This window comes from Symphalangus syndactylus, chromosome 22 (genome assembly GCF_028878055.3).
Source record: "Symphalangus syndactylus isolate Jambi chromosome 22, NHGRI_mSymSyn1-v2.1_pri, whole genome shotgun sequence".
NCBI lineage: Eukaryota > Metazoa > Chordata > Mammalia > Primates > Hylobatidae > Symphalangus > Symphalangus syndactylus.
Window position 1 is genome coordinate 43102486 of NC_072444.2, and position 14256 is coordinate 43116741.

The window sequence follows — 14256 nt, forward strand, 5'->3', positions numbered from 1 at the left end:
TATAGCTTGCTTTTATGTATTTTAGGAAGACATGACACATCAATCCAATACATTTAAGAAATACATTGGTTTGGTTTAGAAAGGCAGGACAACTCAAAGAGGGGGCTTCCAGGCTATAGGTAAATTTAAACATTTTCTGGTTGACAATTGGTTGAGGTTGTCTGAAGACCTGGGATGGATAGAAAGGAATGTTCAGGTTAAAGATAAAGGATTGTGGAGACCAAGTTTTATTGTGCAGAGGAAGCTGTTAGACAGCAGACTTTAGAGAGGGCAGGTTGTAAATTGTTTTTTATTGGACTAAAAGGTTTCCTGGCTCTTAGTTGATTATCTCCTGGATCTGGGAAGGAAGGAAGGAAAACAAAGTGGGAAGGGGATTCTCTGTAGAATGTGGATTTTTCCCAGAAGAGACTTTACAGGGCAATTTTAAGGTATGGCAAGGAAATATATTTTGGAGTTAAATATTTTTTCCTTGTCTCATAATGTTATGCCAGAGTCAGATTGAAAAGCAAGACACAATATACATGGTCAAATAAAACCCATCTGAAGAGAATATATGGTTTGTTGGGCATGACTCCCTAGACCCCTTAGGTAGGAATTTGGGTAAGCTAAAAAATCAGAGCTTAGTCCTCAAAACTTCCTTGAGACTGCTTAAATTGTTGTGACCAAAATGCTGGTAGTGATGTGGACAATGAAGTCCAGGCTGAGGAGGTCCCAGATGGAAATGAGGAACTTATTGGGAACTGGTGTAAAGGTCACTTTTGTTATGCTTTAGTGAAAAGCCTGGTTGCATTGTGCCCCTAATCTAGGGATCTATGGATTGAACTTGAGAGAGATGATTTAGGGTATCTGGTGGAAGACATTTCTAAGCAGCAAAGCATTCAAGAGTTACCTGGCTGCTTCTAACAATCTATGCTCATATGCATGAGCAAAGAAATGACCTAAAATTGGAACTTATATTTTAAAAAGAAGAGCATAAAAGTTTGGAAAATTTATAGCCTGGTCAAGTGGTAGAAAAGAGAAGCCCATTTTCAGGGGAGGAATTTGAGCAGGTTGCAAAAATTTGCATGACTAAAAGGAAGGCAAATGCTGATAGCCAAGACAATGGGGAAAAGGCCTCAAAGGCATTTCAGAGACCTTTGCAGCAGCCCCTCCCATCACAGGCTCAGAGGCATAGGAGGGAAGGATGGTTTGGTGGGTCAGACTCAGGGCCCTACTGCCCCCCACCAGCCTCAGGACATTGGATCCACATCCTGATGGTGGATCCCTGAATGACTCTGTGGAGCAGGCCACCTTCAAGCCTGCCCTGCCACTGATCAGACCTTTGGTGAAGCAGAAAAAAAAAATGTGGACTGTGATAAGCCACAGAGACAGCAGGGTTTTCTGCCTATCAGCTACAATTACCTTAACAAAGATAGGTGCAAGAAGTTCAAAAGCACATAGAGGAAAAGTATAAACTATGCAGAGAATATATGGGGTGGGTATTAGGATAACTTCCGGTGAGTGTGTGTTATAGGACCACCAGGTTAATATGCCTACTCCACAGTAACAGAGCATTACACTGAGACAGCAGGGATGCAGCAGAGAAAGAGTGTAATGATTACAGGGCACCAAGCAAGGAGATGGGAAGAGTCCCTTAAATCCATCTCCCCAAGGAGTTCTGGGCTAGGGTTTTTAAGGGGAATATGGAGGGCAAGGGGCTGGAAAACTGGAATTGTTGATTGGTCAGGGTAAGAGGGATGAAGTCATCAAGATGTGGAAACTGCACTCTTTGGTGAGTCAGCTTTTCATAGGATCTTTCAGACCAGCTGGCACCAGTGGGGTCCTACAGACCAGCTGGCATCAGTAGCATCCTTCAGACCAGCTGGCATCAGTAGTTTCACTGATATATAGGACCTGGAAGGATATCTCAGAGGGAAAACCTAACATTTCATAATGTTCAAGTGGTTATCTCTAGAGCGGTTAAGGGGAACTCTAATCTTGTAACAGGATCCATGCAATTCTGAGGCAACAGACACCAAACAGCTACGAGGAAGCAGGTCAGAGAGGAGGCTGACCCAGTGATCAATGCTGAGCATGGAGCAAGCTGTGTTTAATTTTGTTTCTGCCCCTCCCTTTTGTCTTGATTAATTTTATAAATGGCATAGGGACTGTTTCACATATACAAAATTGCTGCTTTGCATATATGCATTTTTCCGAGGAGATGGTTGACCAAATTTATCAGATTTTTCAAAGGGGTCAGTGATCTAAAACTGCTAGGATTTGCTGCCTTATGTTGTCTTATTTAACCATGTGAGTTAGGCATTATTGAAGCTCAGTGATCTAGGTTTACCAAGCCAGTGCATTCATCCATTGGTGCACCACACATTTACTGGACATGCTCTCTGCTCCCAGCAGCCTCCAGGCCCTGGAGTGCACTAGAGAGCAAGGCAGCCCAGCCCTCGCTGTGGCAGGCTGGTGTGGGAAATATGGCATGCATCTGAGGAGCATGCCAGTAGTGTGGCAGCATCAGGAGGACCTGTTATCTGGCCTTGTGCCCAGTGGAAAGGCCCTTTTAGAGAGCAGGGCACAGCAGGACTGGAAGGGTGCTGCCCACAGAAAGGGTCCCATGTGAACCCCCAGCAGCAGGGGGCAGGCCCAGGGCTGCCAGGAGGAGGCTCTGGAGCTCCAGGAAAGGGCAGAGGAGCTGGGGAGGCAGCAGAGCTGAGCCACGAAGTCTCTCTAAGGGTGGAGAGACCCTTAGAGAGACCATAAACACGAGCACCTCCAACCCAGGCCCAGCGCCACCATCACTCCAATAGTTCACTCAGCAAACCACCTGTGAGCCCTCAGGCCCTGGGAGCAGCCAGAGGAAGCCATCTCCAGGTGACCCTCTGTCACTGGGCAGGTGACCCTCTGTCACTGGGAAGCCATCTCCAGGTGACCTGCCACTGGACAGCTTCCACCCTGGGAACCACCAGAGCCTGAGCCAGTCTGCCAGGGGCCGCCCCAAAGTGCCCCATCAGCACAGTCTCCCAGGCCTGACACAGGCAGGTGCAGGCACGGCACTCACCGCATAATGGGTACCTTTGATCTCCGCTCTCCTGATCACGCAGAGCCAACAGCAGCAGCCTCGTCGTACAGCGGCCGGCTCAAGGTCAGGGCGGCACTTGGCTGCTTTGATGTCTCAGTGCCTACCTGTTTGAAATGGAAGGTTGTCACATTAAGAAGATTATGCAGAATCCATTTGTCACCACCCTTTTCCCACTGTGGTGAAGTCTACCCACCACCTGCCATTAAAGTCATAGCTGGAACAGGAGAAGGTAATGGAAACAAGTTAAGGTGCCAGAAGCACTTGTGGTTACCAGAAATTTTATGAGGGGAGCAAGGTCCAGATTCTTAAAATGTTAATATAGTTGTCTCTTGGTATCCACAAGGGATTGATCCCAGGACCCACGGATAGCAAAATCTGCAGATGCTCAAGTCCCTGGAATACAATGGCATAGTATTTCCATATAACCTACACACCTCCTCCCGTATGCCTCAAATCATCTCTAGATTACTTGTAATATCTGAAACAATGTAAATGCTATGGAAATGATTGTTTTACTGTATTGTTTAGAGAATAATGATTAAAAAACTCTGCACATGTTCATCACAGATGCAAACTATTTTCCAAATATTTTCAATCCCACAGTTAATTGAATTTTATGGATGCAGAACTCACAGATTTGGAGGCCCAACTGTACAGCAGCCTTCAAAACCCTGCCACAATCCAGGAATTCTGGCGTTAATGTGCCAAGGCTTCCAGGTGAAACTGTCTAGTGACGTTGATAAAAGGCAAATTTATGAAACATCCCCAGCCAAGCATGGTGCCTCATGCCTGTAATCCTAGCACTTTGGGAGGCCGAGGTGGGTGGATCAACTGAGGTCAGGAGTTTGAGACCAGCCTCGTCAACATGGTCAACATTTTTAGTAGAGATAGTCATCTCTACTAAAAATACAAAATTAGCCAGGCGTGGTGGCATGCACCTATAATTTCAGCTACGCAATGGCCCGCATGCTCCTCAGGACCAGAACAGAAAAATCAATCATGGCAAATGCCACCATCAAACACTACACAAGGTAAAACGAAGCAGACTCCTACAGCCATATCCATCATCACGGATGAATCTGCAGCATGTAACCAGGAGCAAAAGCAGTGAGCCACAGGATGAGGGAGGGTGGTCCCAGCCCCACACTGTCCAAACAAGGGGGAAAGTGAGCAGCGGATGACAGGGATGCACATGCTGGGAAAAATAAGGCTATTTCTTTTTCTTTGTAGAGATGGGGTCGCACTATATTGCCCAGGCTGGTCTTGAACCCCAGGGCTCAAGCAATCCTACCTCAGCCTCCAAAAATGCTGGGATTACAGGCTTGAGCCAGCACACCCAACCAGGCTATTATTAACATAAAATTCTAGACCATAGGCACCGCTGCCAAGGAGGGAGGGAATGGAAAGTGTTAGTTAAGTCTTGTCTCTTAACCTGGGGTAGGTACCCTAGGGCCTGTGTTGCTATTCTTGAAATGGCACAAATTTTACACTCTTTTATATAATGGGGACATTTCACAATAACAACTGCTGAGGATGAGAATAAAAAAGAATAAAAATGAGAATGGCTAGTCTGGTGAGGCCTGCTGTTTCTGAGCCGTGTCACTTTGCAAACTGTCGTCATGAAAGCTGCCTCCTTCACTCACTGAAACACATAGAATCATGCTGTTTGAGAGTTACTTGAATCTTTCGCAAAACTGAAGGTTTTTTTCACTGAGCAGTGAGCATTCTGCAAAGCTAAGGGAGGAGCTGCCTCTCTGGGGAATCCTGCCCTGGCCACACTCTGGTCACCTCAGTCACAGCCTCTCACACCAAGACACGTGGGCACCTGAGGCCGCTGCCTCACCTGTGAGCTCCCAAGGGCAAGAACCATGGGGTCACCATGGAGAACGTGGGGCCAGGCAGCCCGAGGGGGCAGAGCTGCAGTCCTGCTCCCACCATGTGTGCTCCGTGCAGGTTGAGGTGATGAACACACCTGCACTGCCCGTCCAGGGCACTCCCCTCCTTGCCAAGGGGTGACCACCCACCACTGCCATGAGTGTTAACCTGGGTGTGCCACACTAATTCCACCCACTTCTGCCCACTGGGGAGGCCTATGGCAAGTCAAAGAGTTTTGTAATAACCACCAGCTACCGTATTCACTAGAAGCAAACCATAAGCACATGCAGTGCTGCAGAATCAGAGAGACCTTCCGGTGTATACAGGAGAATATCTTTATTCAGTGCACTCAGACCCAGCGGACTTAACATCCAAAGACTGGGCCCAGAACAAAGACAGCACTTGACTTTTATACACACTTCAAAAAGGGGGTGGGTTAGCTTGAAGCAGGCTTACAGTTACAGTGGCATGAAAGCAAGGATACAGAGGCAGAACAATTAATCAAATCGTGACAGGTTCATAACTCAGGATTACACATGACCATTACCAAGCAACCCAGATGTCTGTTATCTAGGTTTTGCTCTAAACAGCCTTACACTGGTTTGTCTCATAACCTTTACTACGGTGCCCAGACAGCTATAGTTCAGGCCTGCTCAGGCTTCTCATGACCTTTGTTGTACTTCTTAGATACAACAGAATACTTGAAGTTACTAGTTGCAGAGAACAAGAATCTATAAACTCATAACATAAAACAAAGGAAAATTTGTTTTTCTTCTCCCTACGTTGAAGGAGTACTGGGAGGGTCTCCAGATCATATTCCTTTGTGTCCTGGCTTCTTAGATAGTATTATCAAGACTTTCCCTGAGTCTGGGCTGTGCCTATTGCTGCCTCTGGGATAAGTCAGCCTAATACGGGAAAGCTTATTTCTTTCTCTTTTTAATTTTGTTTTTCTTTATTTCTTTAATCTCCCACCTCACGGGCACCTTTTCACCCGTCAAGGTGTCTCCGATGGCCTGCACAGTGCTCAGACACAACCCACTGCTCAGGATACTTATTGAACACTCACACGCCAGGCACTGTGCTGGTGAGAACTGTGCCCAGTGGGCAGTGTGCCATAGTGCCTGATGCCAGTGCTGAGCTGTGCCACATCCGCTTTCTAAGAGCCGAGCACCCTGCAGGGGCATGTCTGAACATTGGGCTCCACTCAAGGTCTCCCTGAGGAAAGGCCTGTTGGGTGGCCTCCGTCCACCTCATCCCCAACTCCTGTGCTGCGAGCTGCTGGGCGCTCCCCAGCCTTGTCTTCACCTGCACCAGGCCTCTCACCTTCTCACCTGGGCCCACCCCTTCCCCTCATGCTCAGCTTGGCCTGGCTGCTTTCAGTGCTTAGTTAGCTGTCACCTCCTCCAGGCAGCCCTCCTCTGTGCACCGCCCTCCCCGTGCTTACATCTACCTCGGCACATTACACATACCCTCTTCTGTCCCCTCTGTGCAGGGAGCTCCCTAGAGGCAGGAACAAGGCCCTCTGTGTCCCCAGGGCTAAGCACAGGTCTGGCTGGGTAGGTATGACATCATTTTTGAATGAAATAAGGAATGCAGCGACTCTTATCTCCTCTGGGGCTTCACAGGCCGAATCATGGCATGAGGACACTGGATTGCTCAATTCCCAGAGTGCTGGGGGGCCCAATGGCAGGTCCATGAGAGGACCCTGAGGAGGCCAAGCTATCCCCATTCCCTGCCACCTTACAGAAGTTATGCAGACTCTGGATAGTAGAGGCCACAAACCTAAAACTTGAGCTCAGACCCTCCCACAGATGCCGGAGAGGCCTGAGGGAACTGCCCAAACCCAGCTAGCTCCCTCTGAGCACAGCCAAGCCTGTGCAGGGAGGACAACGGCCTCACCCCAGGTGCTCACTGCACACCTGTGCTGTGTCAGGGGACACAGACGCAGGCACCAGCCCCGGGGTGGCAGGCGAAAGACACACCAAGGAACCTCACGAGTCCTTCCAGGGTCATGGCCAGAGCGCACAGATTGCACTGCACCGTGTTAATTTAATGACTCTGTGAACTTTTTCTGTTTTCCTTCTTCATAGTGCTTCCCCACATGGCTCAGCACATTAGCAGGGAGTTTCAGATGGAGAGACTCAGATGGTTAGTTTCATGTGTGACTTGGCTGAGCCATGGTGCTCACATATGTGACCAAACATTCTTCTAGGTGTTGCTAGGAGTGTTTGGAAGGAGACTAACATTTAAATCAGCAGAATCTGAGGAAAGCAGATTGGCCTCCCTAGTGTGGGTGGGCCTCGTCCCATGCTCTGAGGCCTGAACGGAACAGACTGACCTCCCTCCAGCAAGAGGGGGCTCTGCAGCAGCTGCCACCGGCCTCGAGCCGCACCGTCAGCTCTTCCTAGCTCTCCAGCCTGCTGGTCCACCCTGCAGCTTTGGACCTGCCAGCCTCCATAATTGCATGAGCCAACTCCTCATCCATTTATGCCATAGTGTTCCATTATTGGAACGCTAAGCATGTGGAAGTCATTTCTATCCTACTGCTCAAGGTCATTGCCAAGGCCTGATTGCAAAAATTCAAAAAATCACAACCTCAGGCATAAATGGGTGAAAACAAATCTCCCTGTATATCTGCACATTCTATTAGAGCTGTTTCTCTGGAGACCCTGACCAGTACAGAGCCCTCGTGCTAGGATCTCTGGGCAAGGGGCAGTCTCTCTGCACCTGAATTGGCTCACTTGGCACATGGGGTAAGAATTTCACGGCCTCATGGGGTTTCCTGAGAATTAAATGAGGTTGAGGGTGTAAAGTGGCATGGCTCTTCGGGAGCCTGCAGTAAATGTTAGGGATTGTAGGGAAGCAGGAGAGATGTGTGAGAAGGAAAAAATGGGTAGAGGGAAGAGGAAAGGGGAGCAGGAGGGAGGAAAGCAGAGGGAACCCCTCTCAGACCTGAGGAACCAAGCTGAGGCGGCCCCACCTCGTGCTTGCAGTAACTGCTCTCACCTCCCAGCATTGGACAATCATCCTCCTTCCCCAAGAAGACCAAAGTGGCCTGGCTTCCCCTTGGGAGGTGAAAAGGGAATTCCTCACTTCTGTGGCTGATGTCAATGAAAGACCCAGGCCCTGCACGATGTCTTCATGACTAGCTGTTTCACCTCCCCAGGTGAGCAGCCAAGGACACCTGACTCAGTCCCTCCGTGGCACCTCCAGAGGGCGCTGGGAAATGGTTTCAACATAAGCCAAATACTGCAGCAGCAGGAGTGGTGAGAGGTGCAGGAGGCCAGGCTGATGACGTCAGCCACAGGCAGGCACAGCAGTGTCGCCAGTAGGCATGATCAAGTGAGTGTATGCCCATCGGAGCCTGCATCTAGCCTCCTGCTCTGTGCCCTTGTATGTCTACATCTTTAATTTTCATTTTAGCATGGTCACTTTGCGTGTCATTAACTATTCATGAAATACTTGATCATGATGGCTGCATAATTAATCCTCATAGAGAGGTGGCATAACTAACACAACCATTTCTCTATAGTTGAGCAATTCCATCTTTCACAGTTTTTGCTATTATAGATAATGCTGCAGTGAAAATCCATGCCCATAATCTTTATTTCTTTAGGATAGAGACCCAAACCCAAAGTTTATACTCTTGAGTCTACTAGTATAAAGTTTTTGAAACATGCATCAAGCTTAAAAGAAAAGGTTATTATCAATTTAAACTCTCACAGTTGTGTTTGAGAATATATATATACACAACAGTTCCCTGTTGAAAACGAACTCTGAGAATCCAGAATTGCACTTTTTTTTTTACACTACCCTCAGCTCATACCTGCAGAATTGCACTCTTGAGACATTTTGGACACAGAGTGTGGCCAAGGGCATTCTTTAAAATAAGGGTCTTGAGGATGCTAAAATTAGACATTGATTTTAAAAATCCACTTATAAGCAAGTTTATGCCAGGAAAACATCTATTTTCTTAAATTAATACCACTCTTCGGCCGGGCATGGTGGCTCACGCCTGTGATCCTAGCACTTTGGGAGGCTGAGGTGGGCAGATCACGAGGTCAGAAGATCAAGACCATCCTGGCTAACACGGTGAAACCCTGTATCTACTAAAAATACAAAAAATTAGCCAGGTGTGGTGGCAGGTGCCTGTAGTCCCAGCTACTTGGGAGGCTGAGGCAGGAGAATAGCTTGAACCTGGGAGGTGGAGGTTGCAGTGAGCCAAGATCGCACCACTGCACTCCAGCCTGGTTGACAGAGCAAGACTCCATCTCAAAAAAAAAAAAAAAAATTAATAGCACTCTTCTGAAAAACAGAATTTTCTGCGATTTCTACAACTGAAGCTAAGGGGCCCTGTGTATGGACACTATGCAGAACTCTCACTCTCTCTCTCCTGTTTTTCTTTCTTCTTCATTTCCTCCCTTTATCAAATATGTGTTCTCTAACATTTTCAGGGACACAGGACATGGCTTTTGTTCTCACAATAGTCATAATCCAGTGTGAACAATATGCAAAAAGTAGTGAACTAGAACATCAAGTAGCTGGCTTCTGTCTCAAAAGGTAGTCATTCTAACAGCCTGATTTGCCTTCTCCTTATTAGAACTTCAGTTCCCACAAAAGCCAAGTCATAGTATCAGTCAACAACCCGACGGATACCAGGTAAACTCTCCACTAGCCAGAGCACAGAGGTGGCCCTGCGACTTATTATAATAATTTATAGATAATATGATTGCCTACTGAGCAAGCCAAGATAATCAATTGAATAAGTTATTAGAAATAGCCACATTCAATAACATGTTTGTTATAAGGCAAGGCAGGTTAGGTTTTCTGAGGGTAGCAGAGAACTCCCAAACAGTGGCTTAAACAGGATAGAGAATTATACAGGATTTACATGAAGAAAGCCACAAACTTGACCAGGGGACATAAAAAAAGATTTGAGTAAACTGATGTTCCTCAACAGTCATCTTTCTCAGTGAGCAGAATAGATATCGAGGAGACACTGAATTTAATACCTAAATCTATCACAAATTCAAGCTAAATATTGCTGGGATGTTTTTTGTATTTGAAAATATGAGTTCATCTGGAGAAACTGACAAAAGAAAATAAGACAATGCTGGGAAAATATTTTATGAGGGAGATATATCTTCTTAGATACTGAAATGCTTCATAAAGCTACAATCAATAAAATGGTGTTACTGCTACAGAAATAGACTGACGGACTGAAAAACTGCTAAGATGACTAAAAGTCCATAAACGTGTGTGCATTATATAAACATGTAAACTTATTTGTTATGTACATGTACAGACATATACTTAGTTTATGATAAACCTGGCACTTCAGACCACTGGGTGAAGCATAGATTGTCCTGTAAATGATGGTATTGGGAAAATTGGCTAACCACTGGAATGAATAAAGACAAAGCCATACATCACAGCATGTACCCAAACGAATTCTAGATGGAATTAGGTTTATGTATAAAAAATGAAAACATGAGCATAGGAAGAGATTACATAGGTGAATATTTGACTTAATCTGTGGCAGGGTGAGTTTTTCTAGCACAGCGTCAAAGTTATAAAAACATGGTATGATTTAAGTACGTAAAAATTAAAAGAAAATTTTATGTTTCAAAAAAGTGGCCAGAGGGAGGAGGAAACAAGAGGGGTGCTAGAGGCTGCAGTCAGGGTCATGAGCAATGTGTCTGCCAGCATCCTTCATTCCTGGGCCTGCTGTGCTGGTGGAAAGGGCTCCAGACTGCGGTTTGGGAAGCCCCACTCTGGTCCATGAAAAGGCCCATGTAAAAGACCCAGGACAGACTAGCACCTGAAAGTCCCCGACTGTTGGGGTGGTGTTAAAGATACTGCCCCATAGGCATTGGAGGAACCCAGGCCACAGGGCTGCCATCCATCAGTGTTACTTCGAGTAGTTCTTTGGACACATGAGGAGGAAATGACCTCCAACACCAGCGTGAGGCAGGCACACACGTCTGTCCATCCCCATGGGCAGCTCGCAGGCTGTGTTAGGAGCACCTTCAGGGCCGACCTCAGCTGGCCACCACCACTCGCCCCCGTGGTCTGTCATCCCAAGCTTTTCTCCCCACACTGTGACAACAGTTGGGCTCAATGTTAAAAGGATGAGGCCTGCAGTAAGGGAGGGCCACAGGCTGTTTAACGAATACAGCAGGACAGCCAGCTAGGAGGAGGAAGTTCTCACGTCCTATAGTGCCATAGGGGATTATAATTAACAACAATTTGTCATATATTTTCAAGTAGCTGGAAGAGTGGACTTTTAATGTTCCCAGCAGAAAGAAGTGATACATGTTTTTGGTGATGGATATGCTAACTACCCTGACTTGATCATTACACATTGTACAGATGTATTGAAATATCACACTGTACCCTATAAATATGTACAATCATCATGTGCCAATTAAAAATACAAAAAGAATGAAATTGGCCGGGTGCGGTGGCTCACACCTGTAATCCCAGCACTTCGGGAGGCTGAGGTAGGCAGATCCCCTGAGGAAAGAGGTTCGAGACCAGTCTGGCCAACATGGCAAAACCCTGTCTCTACTAAAAATACAACAATTAGCCAGCCGTGGTGGTGGGCGCCTATAATCCCAGCTACTAGGGAGGCTGAGGCAGGAGAATAGCTTGAACCCGGGAGGGAGAGGTTGAAGTGAGCCGAGATCACACCATTGCACTCCAGCCTGATCAATAAGAGCGAGACTACATCTCAAAAAAAAAAAAAAAAAAATGAAATCATGTCCTTTGCAGCAACATGGATGCAGCTGGAAGCCATTATCCTAAATGGATTAATGCAGTAACAGAAAATCAAATACTGCACGTTATCACTTATAAGTGAGTGCCAAACATGAGCGCACAAGAACACAGGAGGGGAACAACAGACACCGGGACCTACATGAGGGTCGGGGCTGGGAGAAGCAAGAGGATCAAAAAACTACCTATCAGGTACTATGTTCACCACCTGCATGAGGAAATCATCTGTACACCAAACTCCAGAGACATGCAATTTACCCATTTAACCAACATGCACAGGTACTCCTGAACCTAAAATAAAAGTGGAAGAAAAAAATAGAGTTGACATTATTTAAAAATATGTAATAATATTTAAAGCAGAAAAAGGAAAAGATTAGGCCTGTAGAAATGATTTAATTCGAAAATGTCTCTGTATTCTAATCTGGTGGGCTTGGATTTGTGGCTGTCCACTTTTCTGCTGTGCCTGTCACAAAAGCCCTGCACCTTAAGCACGGCCTGGGGCCTCGGAGCGTGGGGCTTGCTCTGGCCTCCTGAACCCCACTGGTGTCGCCAGCAGCCCTGGGCTCAGCCTCCACTGCTGCGTGCTGGGCGCAGGTGTGTCTTGGGCCGGACCCTGGCCTGTGCTGTCACCGGAAGTGCGGAGGGGCAGGAGGTGCGGGAGCCTGGGCAGGTGGGGCCCACTGCAGGGAGCCCCCACTCTGAAAGCCATGAGCAAGCACAGCAGTGAAGTGGAGGGATGAGGAACAAGGCTGAGCTCCGTGGCGGTCAGGGACACTCCCCGGGACGGGGCTTGAGAACCAAAGGAGGATTCCCTGTCCACAGCCAGCAGAGGAGCACTCCCGGGAGCAAACCGCTGGCAAACGTGCTGGAGCGCCCCCAGGTTGGGCTCAGGCCGGGAGAGGCAGAGGGTGCGCGGTGCAGGCATGGCCCTGCTGGGTCAGAGGCCAGGCCAGATCCCGCACACAAGCAGGCGTGGCTCAGCAGCTTGAAGCCGAGAGGCTTTGTGATCCGATTTACATTTTCCAAAGGTGACTTTCTCAGGTGTCTGGAAGTGGATTAGGGCAGGCCATGGATTAGGGCAGGCCCTGAGGACAGAGCGTTGAGGGTCTGCTGCCTCCAGGCAGGGAGAAATTAGGAGGCCTCAAACCACAGGCAGAGAGAACAAAGCCTCCCACCCCCATCTGTGTGGCAGATGAAAGAATCTGCCTCCGACTGCAATCAAAAAGCAGCACCGGGTAGTCTGTAATACAACATATTTGTAGGCAATGTGAACTTAAATGAAAAGTAAGGGAATCCTCAGAAACAAAAGCAGTCGCTGAAAATTGAATGGACAGCCTGTGACATGATGCCCTGCGCCCAGGGCCAGGAGCAGCAGGGGTGGGGGACGGTGGCCCTCTGGTAGCCCAGAAGATTGGGTTTCTACAAACAGGAATGGACAGGGCAGATTGAGAGGATGGGATACAGAGGAGCTGAGAACTGCTGCGTGAAGTTAGGACTCTCCAGGGGCCATTGCCTCAGAAAACAAAAGACCAATAACTGGAAAAATATTTACCTGCACGTATCAAATGACAACATGAAATTTTGTTATCTTGGCCTAAACATTTCCTTGACAATTTCTAATCATTTCCCTGCTTTTATGCAGGTTTGAACTTGAAATCTGTACTATTTAAGCCAAGAAGTTAACCTTAAAGTGTCCCCAAAATATTATATTCTTGGAAACCACCACAGAAACAAGGGCTAATTTATCTGGACAAATACACCATCAACCGAGGCTTTTCAGAATCCCTGCGGCAGGCGGAACTCTAAGATGCCCCCGGGATTCTGGTCCCTGTGTGTGTTCACACCTTCTCCTAGTTAGTCAGGCACTCATCTACATGCTGCGCTGAAGAGACTTTTCAGATGTAACCAATGTCCCTAGTCAGCTGAGTTCAGAAAAGGCTATCCTGGGTAGATCCCCTAATCCAGTGATCCCTTATTAAGGCATAGGGTTCTTCCCAGAAGAAGGGATTTGAAAAGAAAGAGACTCCGTGGCCGATAAATTATCCATTGTTGGTGTTGAAGGAGGAGAGAGCCATTGGCCAGCCACGTGGGCAGCCTGCAGATGCTGGGGGGCCTCCAGCTGGCAGGCAGTGAAGAGGCAGGGACCTCAGCCCTGCAACCAGGACTGAAGGGCAACCTGAATGAACTTCAAAGCATATTCTTCCCCAGAGCCCGCAGATGCAAACTCAGCTAGCACCCTGATTTCAGCCTGGTGGGACTTAGCAGAGAGCACATGACGCATTACATCATCATCCCTCTCGCCTACAGAGCTGCACACTGATGGACACACTGTTCCAGCCTCTACGTTTGTGGTCATTTGTTATGCACGAATACACATTTTGTTACCTGAAAGTGGGGTGTACTGTAACAAATACCTAAAAATGTGGCTGTGCCAGTGGAAGCTGACAGCAGGCAGAGGCATTCTTCTAAGAATGCTGAGGAGCGTGGCAGAAAAAGCCTGAAGTGCACTGGACAGACTATTAGTAGAAACCTGT

At 47.5% G+C, this 14256-nt stretch overlaps 1 long non-coding RNA gene across 3 annotated transcripts in view; it reads right to left on the bottom strand.

Moving 5' to 3' along the window:
• LOC129472454 (uncharacterized) overlaps positions 1 to 14256 on the bottom strand; it is a 214881-nt gene that overhangs the window by 144832 nt on the left and 55793 nt on the right. For all 3 annotated transcript variants that reach the window (XR_010118825.1, XR_010118826.1, XR_010118827.1), the window contains exon 6: positions 3050 to 3174. This is a non-coding gene — a long non-coding RNA (uncharacterized lncRNA). The remainder of the gene's footprint in view (positions 1 to 3049; positions 3175 to 14256) is intronic.